Below are 15666 nucleotides of genomic sequence, written 5' to 3'. Positions count from 1 at the left end.
CAATGATTTTTAAATAATAACAAAAATGAGATACAAGCCATCCATATAGCCAGAGGGAGCCTATAAATAAACCCTATCTGTTAGGATTCAGGCATTATGCTGGCCTGCCCTGTCATCTGGAAGGATGTACCCGGGCAGTACCCTGGCTAGCCCAGGGTCCTAGTCTGTATGAAGGTGCAAAGGTCCCTTTAAGAGACAAGCTCTGCTCCCTCCCAGTCTCTCTTGCTCCCGCTGTTCCTCTGAAGGGACAAGCAGGACTCTTCCTGTCCCTTCTCCTTCTCTCCTCTCTCTCTCTCTCTCTCTCTCTCTCTCTTCTTTTTCTTTCTCTCTCCCATTCATTTGCCTCTCCCTAGTCCCTTTATCTCAAACTCGACCCTCAAACTCTGTCTGCAACTGTAGTTTGGACCCACCCACCGTGGAACCCACTGCAAAGGTCTCGTGCAGACGTGGTCCTCACCCACCTTGGACCCGTCAGGGTCCCACTCTCGTTATAACAATAACCCTGTCCATATGTGGGAATATTACCCTGTTGTATAAAAGAACGAGGAAGCTCTGTTTAAACAGACATGCCATGGTTTTCAAGATACCGAAAGCGAAAGAACCAAGGGGTGTAGCGAAGAATTATAAAGTATTTCACTATTGTGCTTTTAAAAGGCCAGGTGGGGCGTTCCAGTGGCACCATCAGTTAGCACACAGTGCTTCCAAAAAGCAAGCGGGAGCTGGGGATGTGGCTTAGTTGGTACAGTGCTAGCCTGCCGTGCACAAAGTCATGGGTTCCGACCCCAGCACACACAAATATATGTATGGAGGTACACGCCTGCAATCCCAGAAACGGGGAGGTGGGGGCAGGAAGACCAGAAGTTCAAAGTCACCTTCAGCAGCACAAGCAAGCTCCAGGCCAGCTTGGCCTTCGTGAGGCCCCATTGGGAGGGGTGGCGGCAGGGAGGATTGTGTGTGTGGATTTGAAGAAACATAGCCTGTGGGTGAGAGTGAGGCAGAGTGTGGTGGCGGCAGTTATTTCCAGAGGGAGCTGAGGGTGCCTGGACGTGTATTGGCTCTAAGTAAAGAGCCCAGTGTCCTGAACTGTTGAAGGGCGAAGAGAATAGGTGATTGTTAGCAGGAGCAGGCAACATGAGCCCATTCGTTCTCTTCCCTCGTGACGGGGTGTGACGTGACTAGCCGCCTGAATCCCTGTAACCTCCGAGGCTCACAGGGAGACACAGGAGCTATCAATCCAGCGGATGCCTGTGGCAGGCACAGTGGGAGTGTTGAGGCAGGGGAAGATGAAGCCTGCCCACAAGGAGCCAACAGCTACATAAAGCACACGGGTGGACATGTAATGACCAGAGAGAAGACAGATGGAAGGAAAGAGGGAGAAGAGAGGAAGGCAGAAAGGTGGTCCAGGTGTTTAAAGAAGACAGAGAAGTGGCTCTTCCATGCAGACTCCAGTCATGCAGATCTCTGAGGTAGGAAATTCAGGGAACAAGAAGTGCAGTGGGCAGCTTCTGGGGAACAGTGAAGAAGCCAGCATGGAAAGGGAGATTGTGATAGGTCCTGTCTGTGATCCACCACTCTCCAGGAATGGCACAAGCTCCTCAGCCCACAGGGGTGTGGCCAGCCCCTCCTGGATGCCCTCAGAACACCCGTCACCTTTCCCGGCTTTAGGCGACTGGCCCAAAGCTGGTTCCAGCACCAGGTTTGGAACTTGGAAGGTAAAGCGGGTTGGCACATTTGATAATGGCGTGAAACTTCACTTTCAGCTGGAGTTTGTAACCACTTCTCAATGAAATAACCTTCCAGTCCCCAGGTAACACACCCCAGTGTCTGTCCTCACAGGTCCATTCTCCTGGAGAGCTTGTTATCTTAGCAGAACGCAAACATCTGTACTAAGACTGGCTCGCCCCAACCCGTGCATTCCAGAAACGGTCTTCTGTGATTGTCTTCTGAAAGATGGCCTGGCCCTGTGGGATCAGAGTTTCCCTCAAGTGAGTTCTCTCTGCATGACATGTGCTATGCAAACTCTCCGGTCGCACTAGGTCCTGGCTCTATAAGACAACAGATTCCCCAGGGGAGAGAGTGTTGAGTCTCTTGTAATTGGACAGTTGGCTGCATCCCGCAGCAATGTTTACCGAGCACATCAAAAGCCAGCCCGGGGACCCACATGTTTGCTCAGTATCCACACGGCAAATAGCAAGAGCCTCCCTCGACTGCATGGGTCAGAAAGGATTTTCCTCAAATCTAAGTGAGCCTCCAGGGTGACGGCTCATTCAGAGCTGTGGCTGTGGCAGACAGGGTGTCCGGGAAGATGGGTGCCAGGCTCCCTCCGGCTGGGATGGCCACCAACAGGCATTACTTCTCCTTTTGCGTTCTGGCAACAGAACCAAGCCTGGAAGACAGAGGCGGACCCGAGCCTGTCCAAGATCTGTTTGGAATGAGAACCCAAAGGGCAGCTGTGGGGAACGGCAGGGGGCGGGGCAAGGAGGAAGGCCCACTCGCTGCGCTGCAAAGGAGACCCACAGCTTTTATGCACATGATTAGTGATGAGCCGGTTGCCTGGCAACCGCAACCCCTTCCCCCTTCTATCCATACCCCTCAGGCTGCATGTAATGTTTGTGACATTTTTCTTTTCACAGCAGAGACAGGGAGTCTGCCCCCTTCATTAGCGGAAGATGGTGCCACCCCAGCACGCCACCCCCCCACCAGCTTGTTAGAAATCCTCTCCCTAAAGCATTTAATTATTAATTGCACATCGGGCTGATTGCTGTATCTAGATAGCCCTGCAGATAGTTCACAGAAGTGAAAATGCTTGGAGCAAGACCTGGCACATGGGAAGTGCTCAATGGGAAATTAGCTGAGAAATAAATTTTCTTGTGGGTGATCCCAAGGCACCACCGGGAGGACCTCTCGGTCCGCGTTTGTCCTTTAGGGCCATTTCTCTCAGGGTCTCCAAAAGCTAGAGGCAGAGGAGTCTTTCAAAGCACCTTCCCATCCAGCTGTCTTTGTTTACTGGTGGGGAAACTGAGTCCCAGCAGACAACTCAGAATACCAGAGCCTAACGGAACCCAGATCGCCCGCTCTTTGGGCTGTCTCCACTAAACTTCCAGTTCTCAAGATAGAGTGTGCCTAAGAACCCACCTGGAGTCCATCAAACATGCAGATTTAAGATCCCCCAAACCGCCTTTCATTCTCTATTATTTCCCTGGGACGGTAATGACTTACCACAGATTTTACCGATTTATCATCAGAAGTCTTAACGCGATTTTAAAGACTGAAAACGAGGACCCAGGAGCCTGGGTTCCTCTGAAGAGGGGAGAATGTGACCTTGCCTTTTCCAGCTTTCAGACTGCTCCCGTTCCTTGGCTTGTAAAGTCACATGTTCATATGTCTGGACAGGATGTCTGTGGGTCGCTGGTTTTGTCCCGGCTGCTCCTCAAGCAGCTCCCTGGCTAGGTGTCTAGAGCAGAGCCCCAAATCTGCATCTCAGGCCCTCTTCACTCTCCTGAGACCGATTGGGAAGCCCTGGCTGCCACATGCTTCCTCTTTCTGGCAGTAGGGAAGGCTGGCATTCTAGGCCTGGGTCCCCGAGCCAGAGTGGGGAGAGCCCGCCCCACTGTCTTGTAAACAGGAAACCAAGACTGATTGGGCCTCACTTCCATGTGCACCCAGGAAGCCCAGAGAGACCCTCCCACCAGGCTCTTTCCCTCGGGGAGACCAAAGCCTTAGCGATATGCACCCCCTGATCCTCCCACCCCATCCCCAAGAAAAAAATTTACTATGCTCTTTTGACGGTGAGGAAGAGTGAGATCTCACTAAGAAACCCGGTCTGGTTTGGAGATCACCATGGTAGCCCAGGCTGGCCTCAAACTTCCCTTCCGCCTGTCTCTGCTTCCCAAGGGCTAGGATTTCAAGTACACACAGACACACACACCCGACTCTTTTAAACATACACGAAGACCGCCGTGCTAAATTAACTTTAAAAACATGAGGTAGAAACACTGGCGAAATCCCGCGAGTTATCCTTGAGTGAAGGGAACTGGGCACAGAAAAGGACCTGCCTGAGGGTATCAGGCCTGCCTGTTTCTGCTCCAGTCCCGAGAGGAAAATTGCAAACACAAAGGAGCCCTCCCTTCGCTGCGGCGCGTGTGAGCACTAGGGGGCAGAGTGTGTCCAAGAATGGCAAGGCAACCGCCACTCGCCTTAGGTGGTAAGGGCGATTTTTTTTTTTTAAAGGCCGGGCTTATAGTGTGAAGGGTCATTGCCTTTAATACAACCTTAGTCAATAGGTTTCTAATTGGGCTATTAATCTGGGGGTAAGTGTGACACAGGAACCCCGGAGGGTGGGGTGAGAGGGGTCCAGCCGTGACTAATGAGTAGCCCGCGGAGCTGTTTTCAGGGGTCAGCTCTCTCAGAATCTTTGTTCTCCTTCCTTGTGGATTGACACCAGCACCCCACCACCACCGCCAGCAACTCGGGGCTATGTCACAAAGCAGTAGGTTTAGAAATAGACGCACGTCAAACGACAATCCTAGAGTTGGCTAGTCTTCCGTCTCTGCAGCTAGGATGCAGAACAATAAACATGGGATTTATTGTTACGTGTTTGCAGACGAATCCGATGGTGCCCACTGAGCGGTGTGTGCCCTCAGATCTGCTGGGGGTACAGGTCTGTACCGGGGTGTGAGCACAGCGGTCACGGAGACTACACACAGCACCTAGATTCTTTGCTTGGGAATTAACCCCAATAATGCGTAACTCAAGTGACATTTGGAATAATTTGAATTTTGCAGCAGCCTGTAGATTTGCTGCTCTGGTGACAGCGTCATTAATGAGAACTCCTTAGACACCAGACACTGGGATTTTCTTATTAATCTCATTTAAACGATATTTTAAAAATCTATAAACTAGATACTATGGCCATTATCCAAATATATAGATATGGAATGTGTGTGTGTGTATATATATATATCTTGTGTGCACTTTAGTGTGTACATGCACACATGTGGATATGAGTGTGTGTCATGGCACATGTCTAGAGGTCAGAGATCAACTCTCAGGAGTTGCTTCTGGTCTTCTCCTTGTTGAGGTAGGGCCTCTCTTGCTTCTGATGCTGGATAAATCTCCTGTTGGCCAACCAGTTCCAGGGTTCGCAATTTTCTGATCTCCGCTTCCTGTCTTCCCAAGAGAAGCATTGGGATTATAAATTTCTGCTATCACATCTGGCTTTACATTGTTCGGAGATTGTATTTAGGGCATCTGTCTCATGCAGCTAGCACCCTTAACCACTGAGCCAGGCCCATAGCCTGAGAACTTGTGTTTTGTTTTTGAAGCTGTGAGGACCTGAGAAAGTTGTTCAAGATGGCCTGGCCGGGAAGTGCTCAGGGGCTTCTACTGAGCATTGACACCAAAGTTTGCTTCCTGTCCCACCAGGTGCTTGAGCAAGCTTGTCCCAATGGGAAAACTGGAACCCCGGAATCTGATCTTCCATCTTGTAGTTGGACTTGGTGGGTATTTTAGAAAACTCTGCATCTTTGTTGGGTCTGACAATCTCAAGATATGGCATATACTTCATAACTCAACTGACCACAGAATCAAAGTCACCTGAGACATCATGGGCCCATGCAAGGGGCTGAAGTCAAGGGGTGCCGTCTTAAGATCTGTAGGGACTTGGTACTTCAGAAAGAAGTTTTTTGTTTTTGGTTATTTATTTGTTTTTCGAGATAGAGTTTCTCTGTGTAGCTTTGAAGCCTGTCCTGGAACACTGCCTCTGAAAACCAGGCTGGCTTCAAACTCACAGATCCACCAGCCTTCCAAATGCTGGGAATAAAGGCATGCGCCATCACCATCCAACCAGAAAAAAAGATTTTATAAAACAAAAATTAATAGATGATGCGAGGGCTTGAATGGGATTATGCCCTGGCTGCTGGGAGGTATAGGGTGTATATTATACCCCTGCTTGCAGGCCTGCCGGATGGCAACCATACATGGGGCACAGAGAGGCATGCCTAGTGTCTCGCTGCCATCAGCTGAGGGCCGGCTGGAGAAGGAAGCCATGTTTCACAGCACATCAGGAGCCTACTGGGCAGTGATGCCAGGGCCAGCGTCCAGGTAACTTGATTGGCATGGGGACCACAGTCTACCCCCAGAGGAGAAGACAGAGGTTGCAAGAAAGGTTTATACTTCTACGCCCCAAACCTTCTAAAGCCTGCAGTCTATGTAGTCCGTGGGAGGGGCGAAGAAGGAAGCTTCTGTTCCAGTATACTACTGAAATTTAAGATGGAAGGAAGGCAAACCTCAGTGAGGGAGAGAAATCATCCTGATAAGCAGAACAGTCAGACTGAGATCTGGGTGGGAAGGGGCAGCTCCATGGTATAATCGATAGATTAATCTGGAAGGGAAAAACACACGCACATTTCATGTTTATCTCCCCGGAGTGCTGACAATCTTCACTAACCCTGTTACTCAAAGGGAGATCAATACATATCCTATATTCTGCCGTAGCTGAGGGCCTGGAGCCTGCCCTCACACACCACAGCTGAGATATTTGCAGAGTCGTCCCTGGACAGCTTGCGGGGCTTCGCCCTCTGAGTGGGTCTTGGGTACTTGTGGGGAAAGAGAAGAGTGTCTCTTGTTAGCCACAAGTGTGGCTGCGGCTCTCTGCTGCTCCTGCCAATATTTGGGAGGATGTTTATCTTCTTAAGTGTCCTCCCTCTGCTCACAGCCCTCTGGCCTTGAGGGATTAGCATTAATGCTTTCCTCTTCCCACTGTGTGCCCGTTTTAGACTTTTCTGATTTTACAGTAAGGACACGAATTTCAGACACAAGGATGACATTCACCCCAGCCCTGGGCTCCTTTACCGTCTGACTATGAATTAAAGCCATGCAAGTCCTCAGAAACGGTGGCACATACTTGGAATCCCAGAATTTAGGAGATTGAGACAGCAGAATCATAGGTTCAAGACCAGCCAGAGTTATACGGTGAGTTCTAGGTCTACCTGGACTACACGGGAGATTTAGTTGGGGGTGGAAAACAATAGGGGTTCAGACACAGATATCACAGTTCCTTCTGTGATAAAGACGGTGTCACCAGCGCATGGGAGGAGGGAGACTGTTCCCTAAACAGGACCTGAATAACTGGCTCGGTGCACGTGGAAACCCAGCCTTTAAATTCTCACCTAAGAGAGACATAACACATGGAGTGCCTCCGATTACAGCACCTTGGCACCCCAGCTATCTTAACTAAAGGCAACTGAAAACAAAACATAGAAGCAAGGCCTCACCAATGGACATACCTCCTGTTCCCGTCTCCTATGGGGCCCTGAGAACTGAAATCCTCCCTGCCCCTTTTCCTCTGAAGCAGACCTCCCTCTCCTTAGAGGAGCAATTTCATACAAGGGTAACAAAGAGAATCTCGATAGACAGGCCGTTCTGGGTTCCCCCCACCAGTTTAATACTCTTAGATCCGAGCCCTTTGTCTTCGGAACAACTATCCACACGAACACATAGACTCCCCCATTTCTTCATGTCTTCATTTCTGAACGCTCATATATGCAAACGCCTATGCTGAACATGCTAAATCCATTATAATTTTTTTCTAATCCATTTTTGTCATGGGGATCTTAGCCAAGACCTAAATGATGGGTGAGGAAAAGACCCTCTCTCAAACAACATGGAGGCAAGGGCAAACACCCATGGTAGTTTTTTGTTCTCCACATATGTGCTGCGATGTGTATGCCTCCAAGTTCACATACATGCATGCGTGCAAACACACACAAACATAAAGTAAAATAAAAAGGCATTATGGTAACATGACCCGTTAACAGGCAGCATGTGGTGGACGTTATACTATAGCAGCCTCTCCCATGCTATGCTAATAGAGAACACAGATGCATGGGTAGGATCAGCCATACTTGGTTCAGGAAAGCACATGCACACACTGACACAAATATTTGTAACTTGTTTTGGTTTTAAAGTTTTTAAGGTAAATGATAGTGTTTGAGTGTGTCTGGGGAATATCCTGCCAAGTCCGTGCGTGAAAATTTTCGTCACGAACTTGGTGTTAGTGGGAAGTAGATATGTAGACACATCAAGAACCGGGGCCTACTGGGAAGTCTGGTTATGGGAACTGTTGTTTTGATATTGGACAGCTAGCCGTGGGGTAGCCAAGCTTTCTCTATTGTGTGTTTTCACCATGGTGGACAGGCCGACATGTAAGAGGGCCGACCTTCTGTCAGGATACATCCAAAATGGAAACAAAGTTTTTCTTCATAAATTGATTTTCCCAGGTCTGGAACATAGATTTGAGAATGAAACGACAACTTGGAACATAAATGTACAAGAACTTTAAAATGATAAAATATGGTGTCGGGCCTTACCAGTCAATAAGAAAAACATCTGGCCCAAGAGAACTGGACAGTGGTTGTGAGCACGTGCTAAAGAGAGACAAATGGCTCATCAAGTAATGATAAAAGAGCATTAAAGCTGAAAGTAATGACAGTCCTCTGATTCCAGCGGCCAGACTAAGAACGCAGAATCGCATGTCAAAGGTCAGCCTGAGCTGTAAAGTGGGACCCTATCTCATGGGGGAAGGGAAAGAGTCATCAAAATAGACTGTGCAGAAAAGAAAATTGAACAAAAATTTTAAATACAGAACCGTATTAAGTTTTACAAAATATAAGTGTGATCTAACCACTAAGCTACATATATATTTATTTACTTATATATAGTAAGTATAATAATATATACTTACATACCGATGATTAAAATTCAACTTTTTAAAATATTCAGTGATGAGTATGGTTGTATGTTGGGCACTGTCTTGTCTGTAAACAAAGGTAACAAGCCGCTTCTAGAAAGGAGTTCTCCATGATATAGAAAATGCATTTTTCCAGGGCGTGCCTGGGGACACTGCTCACTTAGAATGCCGCAGCATAAACTCGGCTTGATGGTGCGTGCCTGTGGCCCCAGCATTCCCCTGGTAGAGCAGAGAATAAAGAGAAGAGACCCCCCTTCCCGAGACAGGATCGGTTGCTTCCAAATGCACCCTGCTCCTCGCCTGATTCTGTAGCTCCCCAGTTAGAGTGTTTCTCCTTGAGTACTGACATTGTGCATGCCCTTGTAGCTGTTCCGTGGCCACAGAACGTTTAAAAATAAAGTGTGCTGCGAACAGCGGTTTGAGCAGACGCCGGTTTCAAGTGTGTTCTATTGCTGGAGCTGTTGTGCTCTCGCTGATGAACACTTACGGACAGAGGAGCCTGTAAGAGGGCATTAAAGACCTGAAGCGCCTGTCCCTGTGGCCTCTGGCGGGTCCTCTTTTAGGACAGGGCCCACTGCTGAGGGTATCACTGGAGTAGAATTAAAATCGAACAGAGTCGGTGCTATAGAAAAGAAGAAGAAGAAGAAGAAGAAGAAGAAGAAGAAGAAGAAGAAGAAGAAGAGGAGGAGGAGGAGGAGGAGGAGGAGGAGGAGGAGGAGGAGGAGGAGGAGGAGGAGGAGGAGGAGGAGGAGGAGCCAGGCGGTGGTGGCGCACACCTTTAATCCCAGCACTCAGGAGGCAGAGGCAGGTGGATCTCTGTGAGTTCGAAGCTGCCTGGTCTGCAGAGCAAGCTACAGGACAGGCTCCAAAATTACAGAGAAACCCTGTCTTGAAAAAAAAAAAAAGAAAAAGAAAAAGAATAAAAGAAACAAAGATCCAGAAAAGGAATGAGGTGAGCATAGGTAGAAAACCTCACAAAACAAAATTTATACTCAACTTTTAAAAATTATTACATATATTTTGGTGGGAGGGGGCTCATGCCACGGCGCACATGTGGTGGTCAAAGGACAGCTTGCAGGAGCTGAGCTAAGGATCCCGGGCTTGGTGATAAGTGCCTTTATTCAGGGAGCCATCTTCCTGGCCCCATTAGCCTTTTTGACTGTAACATTTTATGTCAGAAGAAGATGGGATAGCATCTAGCAACTCAGGAGATACAACAGGATGGCTAACTTTGTGACATTAGAAAAGTCATCCCGAATAAAGATTCCTTCTTAAAGTCCAAGAAAAAGAAACTAGTGTAAAAACGAGCAACCAAGACACTAGGTTAAGCTTTGCGTTCTCTTCTTCTTCTTCTTCTTCTTCTTCTTCTTCTTCTTCTTCTTCTTCTTCTTCTTCTTCTTCTTCTTCTTCTTCTTCTTTCTCCTCCTCCTCCTCCTCCTCCTCCTCCTCCTCCTCCTCCTTCTCCTTCTCCTCCTCCTTCTTTTAATGTGTGTGTGTGGTTTTTTTTGAGACAGGGTTTCTCTGTGTCTCTGTGTAACTGCCTTTGTGGTCCTAGAACAAGCTCCGTAGGCTGGCCTCAAACTCACGGGGACTTGGCTGCCCTTGCCTCCCAAGTGCTGGGATTTAAGGTGTGCATCACCACCACCCAGCTAAGCTTTGCTCTTACCTAGCGTTTGTTAGTCTCTGGGTTCAGTCTCCAGCTTTGGGTAGGTTGATTAAAATGGAGATGAGTTATCATAGGAAGCTGTTAGACAATAAGAATAGGAAGTCGAACACCATTGCTGTAGGTAATGAAAGCAAGGCAGAAAGACTGACTTAGATTTAAAAAGCACAAAAACACAACAACAAAAATCCAAAGGGAAGAAATTTATTTTGTGCTGTTTAAGTGAACGAAAATACTTCAAGAAATTGGCACAAACCATGAAAGAATAGCATACGTGAGAATAAGAACTCAGATGTAACGCAGCTCAAGAACATAAACATAAATGCCCAAGCCAACTGTAATGGACCCAGTGAATAAACACAAGGGTAATGCATTCTGAGAAATAGAAAGTGAAAATAAGGGGGGGGATTTCAAAAGACATTAAGACAGAGATCACCTTTGGGATTGAATGATTACAAGCAAAGAAGACGCAACATATGGATAAGAGATGTGCCCAGATTAAAACATTAAGCAGGAAAATCAAAGGAATACTAAGTGCAGTACCGTAAGGACTTTCCGAAGTAAAGTAAATTTGAATGTACTGATTGAAAGAGATGGTTGAATCTAGATGACCAACACCAATATTGTAAATTTTCTGGGCTTTAAGGAAGAGAGATAAAAATAATATACTTGTACATCATGTGACTTTATGAGGATGGTAGATTTTCACTTGTTTTTTTTTTCAATCATAACATTTCATGCCAGATAAAAAATAGAAGAAAAAACTGTTTAGGATACTCAAACTGTGACATTCCAGTATATATAAACAGTTAGGGATTATTGTTCTTCCAAAATTTCCGAGGAAAGCTATCAGAGAAAAAGCTTCAGATGCCGGAATCACTAGGACCTGGTGGGAAGCATGAAATATATATTTGTGCTGGTGGCGCACGCACGCCTTTAATCCCAGCACTGGGAAGGCAGAGGCAGGAGGATCTCTGTAAGTTTGAGGCCAGCCTGGTCTACAAGAGCTAGTTCTGGGACAGGCTCCAGAGCTACAGAGAAACCTTGTCTTATAAAACAAACAAACAAACAAATAAATAAATAAATGAATGAATAAATGAAATATATATTTGTAGATAAAAATGAAAAACTTGACAGGAGAGCCTAGAGGGTGTGGCGATTCTGTGATCTGGTAATGTACTCGTGTTGCTGGGTCCAGGTCTCCTTAGTTCTTGCCTACTTGGAAGAATGACGCCAAGACAGACAAACCGATGATTTAAGATTTATTTATTGATTATGGATACAGTGCTCTACCTCAATTTACACCCGCAGACCTGAAGAGGCCACCGGATCTCATTATAGATGGTTGTGAGTCACCATGTGGTTGCTGATAATTGAACTCCAGACCTTTGTAAGATCAGTCAGTGCTCCTAACCACTGAGACAGCCCCACACAGATGGTTTAAGCCAGGGCTTATTAAGCACAGAAAGAAAACACAACAGTACACTCCAGAGAGCTGAGGGATGGGCTGACCCAAGCAAGGGTAGCAGCAACAGAGGGCGGCTATTTTAACTTAGGAATCAGCCTGAAAAGTTCCCAGTGGTCAAACGGAAGGATTAAAATTTCAATAAGAATAATGAATTCAATGGATTTTAACATTTCAAATATATTTATAGTAATCAATTCATAATAATGTAAGACTAACTGGTCTCCGTTGGAGAATTACAGGGAATTGATCTATTATTTTTGTAAAGCTGATAAAAGAAAACCAAGCCTTTGGATTTCCCTGTATAAACTTATAGTGGGTAGCCATGAGCAGATGAGGGGGATGTGTCCTTCCATAACACAAATTCAATAAGCAAGACAATAGTTATATTATTACCATATTGCAATTCAGATGCATTAATGGATCTGTTTATCTCACATTAATGCTGCTAATATTAAAAAGCAATGAAAGACTTTGCCTGTAGACCCAAGCCTGCTCAAAACTCTAGAATCATTTGCAGGAAATGCCGGGCACAAGGAATGAGCTGAGTTGTACCCTGTATGTACGATTGTTAAAATTCAGAAGGTGGGAAATTCTGTAGATCAAAAGACGTAAATTTCTCTCTTCCTCCCTTCCTCCCTTCCTCCCTTCCTCCCTATCTTCCTAAAGCCAGTCTTATTGTATTGCCAAGGATGGTTTCAGAACCCAATACTCAAGCAATCCTGCCTTAGCTTCCCAGTGGCAAGGATGGTAGATGTTTATCACCATACCTGGCTAAAATGTTTTTCTTTTCATCTTCTTCTTTTATTATTGTTATTATATTTATTTTGGTGGCTGTGTGTGTGTGGAGGGGTGGTAACTCTGTAGACTAGGCTGGCCTCAAACTCCCAGAGATCTTCCTGCCTCTGGGTATCGGGATTAAAGCCATGAGCCACCACACCTCATTAAGCCCCAAATTCCTAAACAGATACAAGCAAAGAAAGGCACAGAAAGGAAAACAATAGCTTCAGATACTTAAATGGTATGTTAAAAAAAAAACCCTGTAAAACCTGTGGACTTAAATGTATATATCATGAACAAATGTGAATGAATTATTATCATAATCTTCCAAGGATGTAGAATCTGTGTATGTATGTATGTATAGTCAAAATGGCATTTAACTTTGGAGAAAGAAATAATGCATGTGGTAAGCTTTCTGGGTGCTGCTGAGCAGTGGTGGCACACAACTTCAAACCCAGCACCCAGGAGGCAGAGGCAGGTAGAGCTCTGTGAGTCTAAAATATACATTTGCTTCACATTGTTGCATTTTACTTTGCGGTGAAAGTGAACAAAACAAAATGACACCATAAACAGAATGGATCTGAGCCCACCCCTGGGCAAACCCAGCCAAAGGGAGTTCAGTTAACCCAAGAGACATAGGGCCATTTGTTAGACGGTATCGTTTGGCTTTTGCCACCTAATACAGCTCGGTACTCCTCGGCTATCTCAAAGCTCCTGCTGCCTCTTGAATCTTGAAGAAGTTGAATACCATTTCCCTAAGTCTTATAACACTTGGTGCTGGACACGCTACTCTACCATATAAATAAGGGCCGCCAGGGAATTCTGCTACAGGACTTCCAAAGGGCTAGAAAAGAGTTGCTCTCCGCTGGCCCCACTGAGCATCCGGGTTCTTGAATTTTGTCTGTGTGGCAGTATGCTGCTTTGAGCCCTTTACCACGTGAGACAGCAAGATGATAAAGTCAACATTCCACGGGGCATCAGAGTGGGGGGGAAAAAAGGGAAGAAACTGGTGACTTATTTTATTGTGTCTTTTCATGTGCCGGGTTATCCCAGCGTGAGTCTTCCCAGTGTTAGTTCATTTTTCTGGGGCTTACTCATGGCTTTCAAGCATTTCTTCATTGGCTTTAAGAGTGTCCCTGATAGTGCCGGGTGGTGGTGGCGCACACCTTTAATCCCAGCACTCAGGAGGCAGAGACAGGTGGATCTCTGTGAGTTCAAAGCCAGCCTGGACAGGCTCCAAAGCTACAGAGAAACCCTGTCTCAAAAAAACAAAAATAAAACGTGTTCCTGATGTTATCTAGTTAAATTATCCCATTTCCATCAATTATCATAAGAAAATAATCCAAATTACAACCAGAGACTCAGTCAAGTCATTACCTGTAAAAATAGAAAATAATCTGGCAATTCAATATAGATAAATTTCCAAATAAAATATAAATATGCTAAATGATACATCCAATAACATTCATGTTTTGAAAGACTGTTTAATGTTTTATAAAATATTCATGTATGATTAAAAATATATATATAACTATATGGGCAACATCAGAGAAGATGGTAGAACACAGACCTCCAAAATCCTCTCCCATTTAAAATAGAGGGGAAACTGGCAAAATCCTCAGTGTGGACCATAAGATGTTAATTCAGGAAGGCTAGATTTCAGCCGTTCAAAGCTGGGAGCACTGTGGCATTTTTTTCCCCCGTATTCTCATTCTTCTTTTTTTCAGTAGAAATTTGTGCTCCAGCGGTCACCAGAGGGGTCACCACCGCTTTGGGTCTCCTTCAAAGCCCCAGGCCGAGGAAATAACATTATGTCACCAGCCAAGGTCACTTAAAAGAGCCTGGTCAACAAGGCCACCCATCTGCAAGAGGCTTGACCCAGAGGTCACCCAGTGTGAACAGCCTTTTCCCAGAGACTGTGACATCACTGGCTGCCTCCAGTGGTGGAAAACATGTGGGCTAGCTGACTACAAAGCTTATAGTGAAAGATTTCCAGGACGCAATGTCCGCAGGGGCTTTGCAACGCTCGGGCGTATCTGTGGGGCCCTAGAAAGCAGTGTTCATCCACAAGGCTGTGCGTAAGTTCAAAGGTATGTGGGCAAAGGGAAAACCAAGAAACTAGGGTCTCACGCCTGTGAACCTTGGGGCTTCGTGGAAGTAGTAAGTACAGGCTATGAAAGAACGGGAATTGTAAAGAACCTGTGAAATTCAAACCCAAGCCACACTGAGCCCCCAAAGCACGGCCAGGAATCGGGATGTGGTGGTCCACGCCTGTAATGCTAGCCCTCGGGAGGCAGAAACAGGCAGATCTCTGTGTGTTCAAGGTTAGTCTCGTTTACGTACCAAGTTCAAGGCCAGCCACAGCTGTGTAGACCCTGTCGAAACAAAACAAAACAATAACCAAAGAATGACCAGGAGAGTCCCTGAGCCCAGGCATTTAAACAAATTGTCCACTGGTGCGATTAGCTCACCACCAAGCTAAAGAGAGATTCTAGAAGCTACACACAGCAAAATAAAAAGATTTTATAGTTAGTTTAGAACAGTGACTATACAAACTAGCAAACAGAATCCCAACAGAAACAAAACAAGTGGGTGAGGAAACTATGATTCCTAGCAATGACGTCATCTCAAAGGTCTGGGTATTTTTCTGTACTATATTTTGTTTTCATGGTGTGGGGCGCTGGGTTCCACGGTGATCTTTTCATGCATATATATCATGTATTTGGAGCATATTCCCTGACACACACACCACGTCCCTTCCTCTTTTTGGTTCTTCCTTATCCCAGCCCCTCTCTTTGGTTGTTCTAGGTGGTTTACCTCCATGTCTATGCGCATCTGAGATTCTCTGTAGCGATATATATAAAACCTAGGGACCTCAAAGAAAATATACTATCCTTAGAAACCTATGGCTGGCTTAACTTGTTTCATATGATTATTGCCTGTCCCATCCATCTTTCTACACATGCTATAACATTGTTCTTTTTTATGGTGGGCAAAAAATTCCATTAT

The sequence above is a fragment of the Myodes glareolus genome, chromosome 26 (assembly GCF_982192425.1).
Source record: "Myodes glareolus chromosome 26, mMyoGla1.1, whole genome shotgun sequence".
In the NCBI taxonomy this organism is placed as follows: domain Eukaryota; kingdom Metazoa; phylum Chordata; class Mammalia; order Rodentia; family Cricetidae; genus Myodes; species Myodes glareolus.
Note: the sequence above shows the minus strand (reverse complement) of the source record.